The sequence below is a fragment of the Agelaius tricolor genome, unplaced genomic scaffold, assembly GCF_023055355.1.
Source record: "Agelaius tricolor isolate 1412-34295 unplaced genomic scaffold, bAgeTri1.0.p SCAF_7, whole genome shotgun sequence".
In the NCBI taxonomy this organism is placed as follows: domain Eukaryota; kingdom Metazoa; phylum Chordata; class Aves; order Passeriformes; family Icteridae; genus Agelaius; species Agelaius tricolor.
Window position 1 is genome coordinate 36,091,656 of NW_027269267.1, and position 12,658 is coordinate 36,104,313.

Consider the following 12,658-nt stretch of genomic DNA (forward strand, 5'->3'; position numbering starts at 1 on the left):
AACACCTTAACCATGACACAGTGATTTTACCTTGAGAATAGGTTGGTGGGTGTAGGGACAGAAGGTTAGGAAACCAGAAAGAAATCAGAAGTGCAAAGCAGGTACAAGGAGACTGGCAGTGCAGAATGTGAACATTGTAGACTTCAAAAGGAAGCTGTTGAGGTGGATTTCAGTGGATGTGTTGTGTTTGCTACAAGAAAGGTATCAAAATGGAGACCCATTTAACAATCTAGACCTCTCCTGGAACTGTGGTAGTGTACTTTTGTTGATTAGCATTTTAATGACTCATAATAAAATATAATATGCGGATGTAATCTGTGCACAAATGCTTGAGGAAATGAAAGACTGACTAACAGCCACTGCATAATTTCAACATGGAGAAGTTATTGCCCAATTCAGATGTCAAAACCATGTAAATAGAAATGCCTTGGTCCTACTAGGTTAATGTTCAATTTGTTTTATTACCATTTCAAACATAAAGGAACACAGGCAATAATATTTCTGATTTGGATATTTAACCTTTATTCCAGTAATTTCTCTTCTAGATGAAATGAAGCCTAGAGCTAAAGCAATCTAATTGAGAACAAGGTTTGTCACCTAAGTTCCGTGATTATGCAAGCATCTTCACGTAATAAATCTGGCAATACTTTTCCTTAAATCAATATTTCCAGGACAAAAGGTCTGTGCTTTGTGGTAGACCTTCATTTCCTAATTTATTGATCATAGCCATTCTCAAGTCCTGAGTTCCCTTAGAACAACAGAAAGCAAAGCTGAGAACCACAATTTTTTCAGTAAAAAACAGTGAATTTATTCAAACCTAAGCTATATCTCACCACAGCCAGGGGGCCCCCAGCTGAAGGGATGTTATATCAGCTCCTAAGAACAAAAGCATCTTTATTTAAAAAAAGGAACTTTAAAAATAATCCTTTTCCCACCCTTCAAAATATTTGATTTGCATGCTTCATCAGAGTAGAAATGGCTTTTGAAATCAGTTTTCCATATAGGTGGCAAAGGTTGTGTCCTAAATGACTTTCCTTGCAGAATGGTATTTAATGTTCCCATGAACAGCATGAAGAGAAGGGAATACAAAGTACCAAATCAGGGAAGAGATAGTTAAGTAAATAGGGAATTTAAGACAAGGAACCATTAAGCACACTCCTATTAGTTCAGGAGTGAGTCCTTTTCAAGGACAAGGGAAAAACAAAATGTACAATGCAGCTCCGTGGCAGTAGGTTTAACATTTTAATAGCTGGCACACTGCCTGTATCTGATGCACTTGTTCAAATAGGCAGATGCTGGATTGGATAAATGGAAGGGCATGTAAGGACAGCGAGTCTAGCTCCTTGCTGCATTTATTATCACAATAACTCACCGACTACAGAATGTGGGAAGAAAGTTCCCTGGATGTTAAGAGAGGCTTTACACTGACAACCTGAGGTGGAGGCTGGTGCTGTGATCAATGGACACTAGAGCTGCAGAACAACTGAAATTATTCCAAGTCCAACTCAACCACAGCTTGCAACACTTACTGGTAGAAAAGACTCTTTCCCCCTACTATCAATTCAAATGTAACTCATGTGATTTATATTCTCCCACAGGTAATTCTATACCACCAAATTCTTTATTAACAGGTGTTTTTATTCTGCACATTTTTGTTTTTATACAAAAGCCAAATACCTTTTTTTCTTTTTTTTTTGACTGGTTATGATGCATGGCATGGCTCACTAGAAACACCAGATCACCATATTGCCCTATAGCATCCAGCTGGTAAAGTGTGATAATCAGTAAACTGATGACAAGACAGCTCACAATTTTAGAGCAGAAAGATGTCAGGTTTATCACCTTTTTTATTGTGTTTTAGCCCTGACATTAAATTTTCTCTTACCCAAGCCACTAGGGATATGATTTTACTTTAAAAAATGGAAGACTATTTCTTTGGACATGATCCTTCGCACAATTTTTGAGTGAAAAGAAAAGCTAATTTTTAACCAGCGTGCGTTCTTCTAGTCTTTGATGGCATCCCACACATTTTGTGCGCTTAGGATGTTCTCGTTGCTAAAAAATGTCACGAGATAAAAGCGCTGCCCCGTGAATCACCTGGTTCCTAAGGAACGGCGCTGGGATTCACGGGGTGACTCGCAGCCGCGGATGGGGCGACACCCGCCGCACGGGCACGCCAAGCAGCTCCCCGGCAAGCACATCCTCCTCCTCGATCTGTCGCTGCCATGACCGACGTCACAGGTGTCCGTGAGTCAGCACTGCAGTCCGTCCTGTCTAACGCAGGGGCTGAGCCAAAAGCTCCCGCAAGAAAACAGCGCAGCGGCCGCGACGCGCGCAGGGATGCTCCCGCCGGCTGGCGACGCGAATTAAAAAGGGAAGAAAATGTTGATTGGGTTGGCTCGTGCAGCCCTGGATTTTGGTGGGGTTGGGGTTTGGTTTGGTTTTTTTTTTTTTTTTTTTTTTTTCTCGTTGAGTAATGACTGCTCTCTGCTACTTGATAGCCTAGGCTGGCAGCGCTATGGCAACCGGGCTGCGGGAAGGGCGGAGGGGAAAAGTCGCTTAGCAACTGGAAGCTTTAGGCAGGCAAGGCTGGTTTAAAGCACAGCAGTTTAAAAAAAAAAAAAATCTTCTCCTCAAAACAAACCCGCAGTTGCTACTAGAGATGACTAAAATACAGATCTGAGGAGTTAAGAATTTAGAAGAAAATAAAAGAAAAAAGTGCATGACAATGCCAATAAAAAAGGAGATAACAGCTTGGAGGGTGGTGGTGATGGTGGGGGGGAAGTAGAGATATTTCACACTGATCATCCTAGATACGTGCTTCATCAATGCAAACAACAGTCCTAAACCAGCACAAGCTATTCCCTGTCAGATGTTTATACTCTTCTGCAAAGCAGAACTCCACAGGCATCACCTCCCTGGCCCCCCGGGCTTTGGCAGAGCATGCAGAGGGGCTGGGTGCATCCCTAAGCCTCTGTATGGCCCCCAGGCACAGCTCCCATGGACTCCTGGCACACCCAGCGGGCTGCCAGCGGGGCCACCACTACTTGGGGAGGTGGAGGGAGCAGCAGCCTGTCTAGTCTTACCCTTTCTGGTTGTTATTTATAGGCTTCCCCTGGCATGATAAGGGCTCTACGGTCAAGAAAAAGAAAGTAATATGAAAGGTTATCCAATGCACCAATTCAGATTTTTAGTAATAATTTTTCTGAGATGTTTTTCCAGTGCTCCAGGCACCCTGGCACTTCATTAATAATGCAGTAAAATCCCAGCAACATTACATTAATCACCCCGGTGGGAACCCAGCCAGTCAGGCACCTCTTTTTCAGCCCTCTATCCTCAGCCTTCTCTAAGCACTGTCTCAAACAGAAGTCTTTCACTGCATGCTTGGAAAGCTGCCCAATTTGAGCTATTTTGGACTAACAAAGGGACAATTTCATCCAAAGACACAGAAACCCCACAGAGCTACTGCCCTCCCCCTCTCCAGTGCAATGGGGGTTGGGTGTTTCTGCTGACCATCGGCCAGGCAGGGAAACATAAAAGGAGAGACCTCCGTGGTCTGACCTCCCCCTTTAAAATCTACCTGGAGGCCAATGGGAAGCTAACTCACATCTGCAGGTATGCAGAGCCACAGACTCCTCGTGGAGTGCAGGGCCCAGCAGCTGAGCTGCAACATTTGGTGTTGTTCTGTTAATGCAGAGAAATCAGTTTACCATTGGAAAAACCTGATCAGGCAAAAAATCAAAATAGACGCCGCGAATGTGTCAGCGCGGTCAAATATCAGCGTATACTCAAGCCACAGGCAGGTTGGCAGGCAGATCTGGAGGGCTGAGGTGTTTTCCCAGCCAAGTCACCCAAGCAGCAGCCAGCACGAAGACTCTGCCCGAGCTCCTGGCCGCTCCTGAGCCCTGGCCTGTCCCTGCAGCCTGTGCACTGCTGGCTGCCCATCTGCTCCCTGGACCCTGCAGCTGCTGATGGCCAGCAGCTCGCTGGCTGCAGCCCGGCCACCTCCCGGCCTCCAGGGCTCCTGAACCAGTGTTTTTAGGGGTTATAATGCCACAGCATTTCTGTGTTCATGTTTACCGGCTGCATTGTCTCCCCAGCAGATAATGCTGACTAAATTGATACTTCACAAAGGCACAAAGGAGTCAGCTTGTGACTGATACACAATACTGGTTAACAAGACACATACAATGGTGGTATTAGTGGGAGGAAAGAAAAGCTCAACTTTCTGTCAGTCATAGGTTCATTAGAAAGTAAAGAGTTGTTAGCATGCAGAAAAGCTCTTTACATGCATGAAAATGGTACCAGTTTTGAAAAAGTGAAGTAAAGGAAAAATTGATCTTGCTTTAATGCTGGTGGAGGAACTAACTTAAACTGTCTTCCCTCAAGAAGCAGGGAACTTTCTTAAAAGAATTAAGAATTCTATTAAGAATTAATAAATTAACCTTTGTTAATAGAATTCTGAAATATGTACACTAAAATAACAAGATCAATTGTAGGAAATGGATTTGTAAAGAATTTAAATACTTAATAGAAAGCTCACCCAGTCTTGTACATCTGTATGGGAAGATCAACAATCAAAGAAAATCTCTTTTTTTTCCCCTTTTCTTGCATACACTTTGTCCAGAGATGGATACTGTCAACCTGAAGTTTCCTGAGGAATGTCATAGATGATTGTAACACTAATGACCAAAAGCTTCTAGATTTACAAGAAATAAGTAATGTGAAAAGTACATTATCTTTTCAATTTGTTTCTTCTAATGGTTTTTTTAAAGGTCAGGGAGTTCTTGCAGCCAGGGGATATGAGAAGAAAGTATATAAAATGCTTTAAATCCTCCAGTCACACACAGAAAAAAAGAGGCTGCAAATTTTTCATTAAAAAAAAAAATTCAGTGAATCTAGGGATTCCAAGAGAATCCAAGAGACATACCAGTATGCCCTAGTAGCTAGGTGTTGATTTCATTTTTTTCTTTCCAACAGCTCTGTGCTCATCAGATGAGCTGTCAGAATCTCCAGCCCAGCCTGGGAATCCTGCTCCTTTATTGCTGCACAACTTGTACAAACCTTATTGCAATTCTATTTTTCTTGGAGCAGGAATGGCAAAATGTAATCCACCTCCTCTCATGATCTTACAAACCAAATAGACATTGATTTTAACCATGGCCTATGGAAGAAGGTACCACACTCAGCACAGGACAGAAAAATCCTGATACAACAGTGAATATGTAGATTCATCTCTTGGCCCTCTCACTTAGCCTTCCAATTGAAAAAAGTCCCCAAAGTAGAAAAGTCCTGATATTAAAACGTGTAGGACACATGGATATTGTGAAGTGCACAGGCATTGTCATTTACTGGGCTGCTGGCTGCCAGTGACACCAGTGAGATTCTGGATTCTGCTACATAATCTGCAGGTGTTAGGTTTTCCTGGCTTTGCCAGAAACAGCAGCAAATAATATATGTGTTGGCAAGGACAGACAAAACAATCATTTTTTTGTTAAATGGCAACTTTTGGCCAAAGATAGTGGTATGATCTAATTTTAGCATAATGCTTACAATTTGTCTGCAGTATCAATATTCTCAATTATATAAGCCCTTAGAGGACAAATGAAAACAAAAACAGAAGAGTGAGTGTGATATGTGCCATTGAACATTATTGTAATAGATGCAAAGCAAGCTATCCTTGCTCAGGCCACCGTTTTTCCTTGTTATATTTTGAGTATATCATCTCTAAAGTTTAATGGTCTTCAACAGAAGTTTCTTGCACTACAAGAAGTCTGACCCTTTTCTCCTTCTATATGCAGGGACACTGTTATTATGGTTACCATGGCTGGGAAAGCCTATGAAGAATAATGTATTGCCCTAGTACCATCTAGTGGAGGGAATGCTAGAGAGAGATTTAAAGGGAAGGAGAAGAAATAATGGCAATTATTTGAGGTGGGAGCTGAGCTCATCAGGGCTATGACAGTTTGTGGGGGAAAGAAGATGGGTTGTCTTCAAGCTCTGCAGAGACTTTTTCAAGGCTCTTTCTTCCCAGCTCCCATAGAGATTAGTAAATTATCTAGGACTGAAACACCTTTAAATAATATAGACCATCAAGCTTAAGAATATTTTGAAATGATGCCCTATTTTTCTGAACAAATCTAAAGGCAAACAACATGTCGGTGATGCCACCTGCTTCTTATTTGACAGGAACCATCTGGACAGCAAACACTCTAAAGTCAAGAAAGTCATTGTAGTCTGCAAGGCAGGAGAGAGAGCTGTAATTTAAATGCCCGAATGTCACCTGCAATGTGAAGGATTGTATGTGGCCCAAGGGCATAAAATGGAAAGTGTGCCTGCAGCTGTAAGCCTTGCATTAGAGGAAACAATGATTAAACATGTAATGTAGGGACTTGAATGGGCTCCTGCTCACCCTCCTTCTGTCTGCAGTGACCCCTAGACAACAGAGAAAGCCCTTCCAGAGATTAAACTTACTTAGAGGTGGCACAAGCAAAGCAAAAGCAGTGAAGAGCCCAGAGGATGCACCTCATGACCTCACTCACAGCCCGGACAGCAGTGAAGTAAACAGCCTACATCAGCTGACTTCTGGCTGCTGGCTGCTAATCTGACTCTGCTTTCCCTAATCTTCCTTCTCAGTGTCCTATCAGACCTGTGCTTACCTTCTCCTCCTTTTTTCCTTCTACCCATCCATTTGGTTCCTAAAGATTAAATTAAAATTTAAATAAGTAAACAAACAAACAAGCAGAACCAAACAGAAAGAGCAGTAGAAGAGTTAAGTCCCACATCTCATCGTAGCAGGGCAGAGCTCTGCACAAGAAGGAATAAAATTCAATAGAAAGAACAGGTCAATAAGATAAGAACAGGGAAAACATTGGAAATGAAAGAGTATCATTTGCTCCTGGAAGGTGGAGCACTGAGCCAGGCAGAATGAAAAAGGGATGAGTTCAGTGCTGCTGGACTAGCTGGCAACCCTCCCATCTTCAGACTGAGTGCTAATTTTTAAACTACGCAAAATGTCTCCTGGGGCCAGAAAGCATATCTGAAAATGAGACCCAGGGGATGGAGAGCAGGCTTCAGTGATGGGCACTGAGTGCAGGAGAAATGCCTCAAGGTGGTACTGAGGCAAACAAACACCCCTTTATTTGTATTCCCTAAATTCCCTGAAGCAGCCATATGGCACTGATCAAGAAAAGATTTATCAGTGACAAAAAGAGGAGGGAATTACTATCAGGAAGCAAGGTAATGGTGTTCACTTCAGTCTTGGTCCAAAGCGGTAGCATGGTTATGGTTAGCATGATAGATCCAAGGTATTTTGGAATCAAACCTCACTCTTTCATCGGGAGATGGAGTAGAAGCTCTTTCCCACGTCATTCTCCCAAAGATTATCGTAAGTATGAGAGCATTATCTCCATAGCAGTGGCCCACACTCATGCCACTGAGACAGGCAGCCCTACCTGACACCTACAGCAATCCCTCAGAGAGCTGTAACTCAGCCTCCACCTCCTTCAGCACCAAGGAAGAGCCTTTGGCACCCAGCTCTGCACTGGAAGACACTGAGGGACCAGCCCAAGTCAACATCCCCCGTACTCTTGCTTGTGCATGAAGATGCTAAAACCCCAGTGTGGGTATCTGAAAGGCTGGTTGCACATCTCAACCCTAAAATGTGGGGCTTTGTGTGAGAAGATCCTACTAGTTCCTGTCCAACTCAGAATTTTCTATGATTCTATGATTATAGGATTCAGCTAGACTGGTTTCTCTGCAAAACTTTAGCCTAGAGGAGCTGGCATGGCCATGACATCAATGCCACCAACTGCAGCCCTGCAATATCCCTGAGGCTTAGTCTGCCACGGAAAGAGAGGAGGGTGTTCAAGTCAGTGAAGGCAAAGAGAAGGGAGGTAAAAAGCAGGAAGAGCCCATCTGTCTCTGCCATGTGATGAGTCCCATGGTACTTCCCTGCTGTGTCTGTAGGCTGCCCTGCCAAGTGAATGGAAAGCCTTATGCTATTTCCAGTGTCTTGCTGGGAAAAGGAGACGACGTTCAAGATCAATAATAGAGCTTTGGCTAGGTTTGCTGAGGAACTTGCTGGCAATGTGCTGTGCTGTTCATTGGAATATCTGGGAATGCTACCAAAACCCCTTTGCTCCCTGGGAATTGCCTTTACTGGTCTGGAAATGGCTGCAGAATGTCCTGCACAAGTAGTTTACCTTCCTTCTCCAACACAAGTGACTGCCTTTGGCAGGAGGGAATCATAATGTTCCTGCAGGATTCTGCAGTCCCAGGTAACTCTGCCCAGTGTTGGTACAAAAGGTTTCTCCCCAGTCTTGGTGTTTTGCCTGCCTCAAGAAGGCAGCAGTGCCTTTTTCATCCCTGACAGCATGCAAGTCTCCTCAGTCAAACCTGTTTCTTCAGAATCCTGTCCTACACGTGCCAACCTCTAACCAGAAGAGCACCTGGAAGGCCAATGTTTGGCCACTTCTTCAGCTTTCTGGACACCAAAACAGACAGTAAATCTGGGGCTGGGCTGTGGAGGGTTGTAGCCCTCTGTAAGCCGCACTGTGCTTGCAGCTGAAGTCAATGGGGGATGGAGTTGGCTGCTGAGCTCCTGGCTCTCACAAGAGCCTGGGCTCACCTGTGCAAGCTAACACACCCCAAGGCAGCATGGACACACAAAGTGTGGCTTCTTCCATCCTTCACAACCTCCCAACACTATCCCAGCAGGTTTTACAGCCCCACACATGCCTTACACCCGTGCAGCTTCATGTTACAAAGCCACCACCCCAGCACGCTGCAACATGGGCTATAAATTACTTCAGACATCTTGAACTGGTCAAAAACACATAAAAAGCAGCATTTTCCATTGGACCACGTAGGCACCACATGGGATGAGGTAAGTCACAGGGACAAGAGCTGTGCAGCATGGATCAGTCTGTGCTTACCCACTCAGCCTCAGCACTGAGGATTAACTCCTGGCTCTCTTCTATTTAGCAGGGTAGCCACAGGGTCTAAGTAACCTTCTTCAGTCCTATCACAGCTAGAGTTGTAATAACATAATCCTATTATTCTAAATATAGCTCAAGCTCCAGGGATCACTGTGAAATTCAGCCATCTTCCATAGGTATACTTCCAGACCATCTGAAGGAAAAGATGGCTGGGTTCAGCCTTTCTGAAGAATAATTTTAGGTTGGTTTAGATGCATACCATGCATTAATAAATACAGTCTAGGCCAAAGAACACTTTTATAGAAATGTGATCCTCATTTCTTCCATTATCTTTTATATTTGAGGAGAGGGCAGGTTGCTTTTTCTTTCTTTTTTCTCTCAAAAGTAAATTGTGGCATGCATATGGCTAGACTACTGTATTTGGAATTACCAAAATGATAAAATTAATTTTTTAGGCTTTTCAAGAGCTCTTAATCTGAAATAATAAATGAAACATCATAGATCCAACAGTATTCTCTTTATATGTTAGCAGTTAGAGGGAAGTTAATTCATAAAGTAAGGGCAAAAGGACTTGGCCAAACACCTATTTACCTTAAGAAAGAGCAAAATATAGATTAATGCTGCTTGAAGAAGATGTCAGATTGATATAATGAAATGTCCATAACCAATAGGAAAAACCTACTCAATTAAATGGATGCCATCTGTGTATCCTGGCATTTGGTAACATAAACAGCTTTTGATACATTTGGACTCAGAAGCAAAACTCGATCTGATGAACCTTCCAGAAATCATAAAAGAGACTATAAATTCACAGTTTTCAGCAACTCACATTTAATGCTTGTAACTCAAACTTTGTTCCATGACTTTATGACAGGAACAAGAAGTAAGACTATCTTTGCAGCAGCCAGAAAATGTCTTTGTCATTGACAAGGATTAAGGAAAGAAACAGGAGAAGGTGGCTACAAGAGGCTCAGAGCCAGAACGCAGCCCAACAGGCAGCTCTGATATGTGTCCAGCCTGCTATGGGCTGCCCTGGGTCTGGGTCATCTCTGTTGCTTGGGACTGGACAGTAGCATTGGGGCATAAAAAACCATTTCTTTCAACACAGTTGTTTGCATTTGGAACATAAGCTTCTACTGACTTGATTCAGCCATGAATCAAATATGTATTGGTGTGATCTATGTTATGGGAACACTTGTTTAATTTATATGCCAGCCTAAATCTCTGTGCTTACTTCACTGAAGTAGGTTAAATGGATTTTTCTTAAGTCTTTTATAGCTTCTTTTGCCAAATAGAGACATGGAAAAACTTTCTTGGGGCATATTTGTTTAGAAAAAAATAATGGTGGTGTATAATTTTCAGAAGGCAGATTCTAATGGAAGGTGATACTGCAAAATCATAGAACCCTAGAAATGCTATCCCAAACATTGCTGGAATACAATTATTTTTCAGAGGAAGGCTGGTGATTATTTGCACAAATCTAGCAACAATGTGTAATAGTTTTATACTTGGCAGACAGCCAAGGAAATGCCACCTGTGTTTGAATTTACCTATTGCCTATCTTGACCCAATGTGATCCAGAATGCTGAAGTTCATAAAGCTGCTCTGTAGGGAAAAAAACATTTAACAAATTGGGATTTGAAATAAAAATAAGTCGGGAATCTGGATTTCCTTGCTCTCCAGCTGTCTGCTTCTCAGTAGCACTGTAACTTTCCTCAAATGAGCACAGAGGACCCAAGAACTGTCAGTGCCTACAATCTACCATCATCATGATGCTGTCTGAATCAGGGGGCACTTCTTCCCTTCAGGTTGTTAGGAGTTTGGTGATGGTGGATGGTGGCAGACTCCGCCATGCCCAAGCATGGTCTGCAGAGCAGTGGAAGTCAGATTGCCAGTAGTGAAAGCAGAAGTGTCTGTCTTAGGCACCTAGATATGGGTGGGATGTGTTACATTCACAGGTGCATTTTGTATACCACAAACTAGTCCATTTTGTTCAAAGCACAAGAGAAAACATTTTAGAAATATACAATGTCGATTTTCAGTGTTTTCAGAGTAAAAAAGGAATTACTAGCTCACAGAGGAAATTAGGCACTGGAGTGTTCTGTTTTCCACTGAATAGCTAACATAAAATGCTTTAACATTCATTGTAGATGAACTGGGATCCAGGCTGCTATTATACCATAGAACTGCCAAGGAAGAAACTGGCTTCAGCTTCTGAGAAATGAGTGCAAGTTGTAGCATCATGAATGACGCATCCAAAGAGCCCGCAGTGAAAGCCTGATTTATGGCAACTCAGTGTTAACAACAGAAATCATCTTCCTGCTTGGCATTCGGATCGGTTGGAAAGCCCTAAGCAATATGGGTAATCTGTCCAAAAGTCTGCAATCATCAGATATTTTAGTAAGTAAATTATAAAAAGGATTTTGCAAGATATTTTGTGACAGTTTTGGCTGCCCTAAAACTTCTTAAAATCCCATGTTGTATATCTGTGCTGAGTAAGCCATATCGTAATTTATGAACTTAGCAGTGAAGTTGTAAATATAAATAGTGGCATAGTAGCTGTGCTTTACTTTATATATGATAATGAAACACTAATCTTACACAATAACTGTCCTTCAAAGCAGTCAGCCTTGGTCCTTTGGATGCTTTTTATTGGTTTGGGTTTTTTTTCCCATTGAATTTGCTGAGAAGTGTGTTGGACACTGCAAAGGCAGAAGGCCAGACATCATAATTTCCCTTCTGCCAGTTGAAAGGATTTTATGGGGACATTGAAAATATGAAATGCTTTGTTGAATAGCTGGCACTAATGTCTTTTTTTTTAGGGGCTTAGAGAGAGTGTGGCAGCTCCTTTTCATTGTTTGTGGAGAACTTTAGTCAAAGAAGGACTTCATAAACAACTACCTTGCACGGCATTTAGTATGTGCAACACTATTTTAAAGGCTAATTTAAATGTAAGGTAGATCTCTACATACTCAAAAGGGTTGTTTACCTTCTTACCTTCTGGTTTCCAAAGACAGTCTTTGTCAAAATATACATACAACATATTTTAAAAGAACAGCTGAGCTGGGTTGTTCTTCGTCTAAAAATTAAAGGGCCCCACCATCATCATCATAAATGATTCATTACCTTTGAGGTTTGGCAGGCTTTTAAGGTCACCTCTCTTTAAATTTGAAAATGCTTGCTCACATTCAAGTCTTCCTGCCAGGAGGACTCAATTCATTAACTTGCACTTATATGGATGGCTATTTTACTGTTACTTTAACTGAACTTTTATGCTGGCTGCCTGCTGTGTCCTGAGTGCTGTGAGCATTTCAGAAAGTAGGTACATGCTGTGAAGGCAGCCCTCTCTGTAAATAATGTTCCAATTAATAAGACAATTATACAGCACTGCAGTACTTTATTGGTGTTCTCTGTTACTGCAGCGTTGGTCAGAGAACAATAGTGAAGAGACCATCAACATTTTCTTATAAGCCCTTCTCTCCAGAAGCTTAGACTTAGAAATTCATACCACTCTGGAAATTCAATGTAGCCAAGAAGCACAAAGGCATGGATTTTACAGTGTTCTGATATAAAACTCTTTATAGATTATATGAGTAAAATTAAAATGAGAAGGGGGCATTTGGTCTAGTGTTTTTTTTTTACATGAAATGCTTTCTACTTTATGGGCTGTAAGAATAAAAGCAGACTGGAAATGTATCTTCAGTAACATTCTAAAATGT

The 12,658-nt window shown here is 42.1% G+C and overlaps 1 pseudogene; it reads left to right on the plus strand.

Annotated features, from left to right (window-relative positions):
* Positions 1 to 1,298: 1,298 nt before the first annotated feature.
* Positions 1,299 to 12,658, plus strand: part of LOC139591828 (2-oxoglutarate receptor 1-like) — a 37,407-nt pseudogene continuing 26,047 nt past the window's right edge.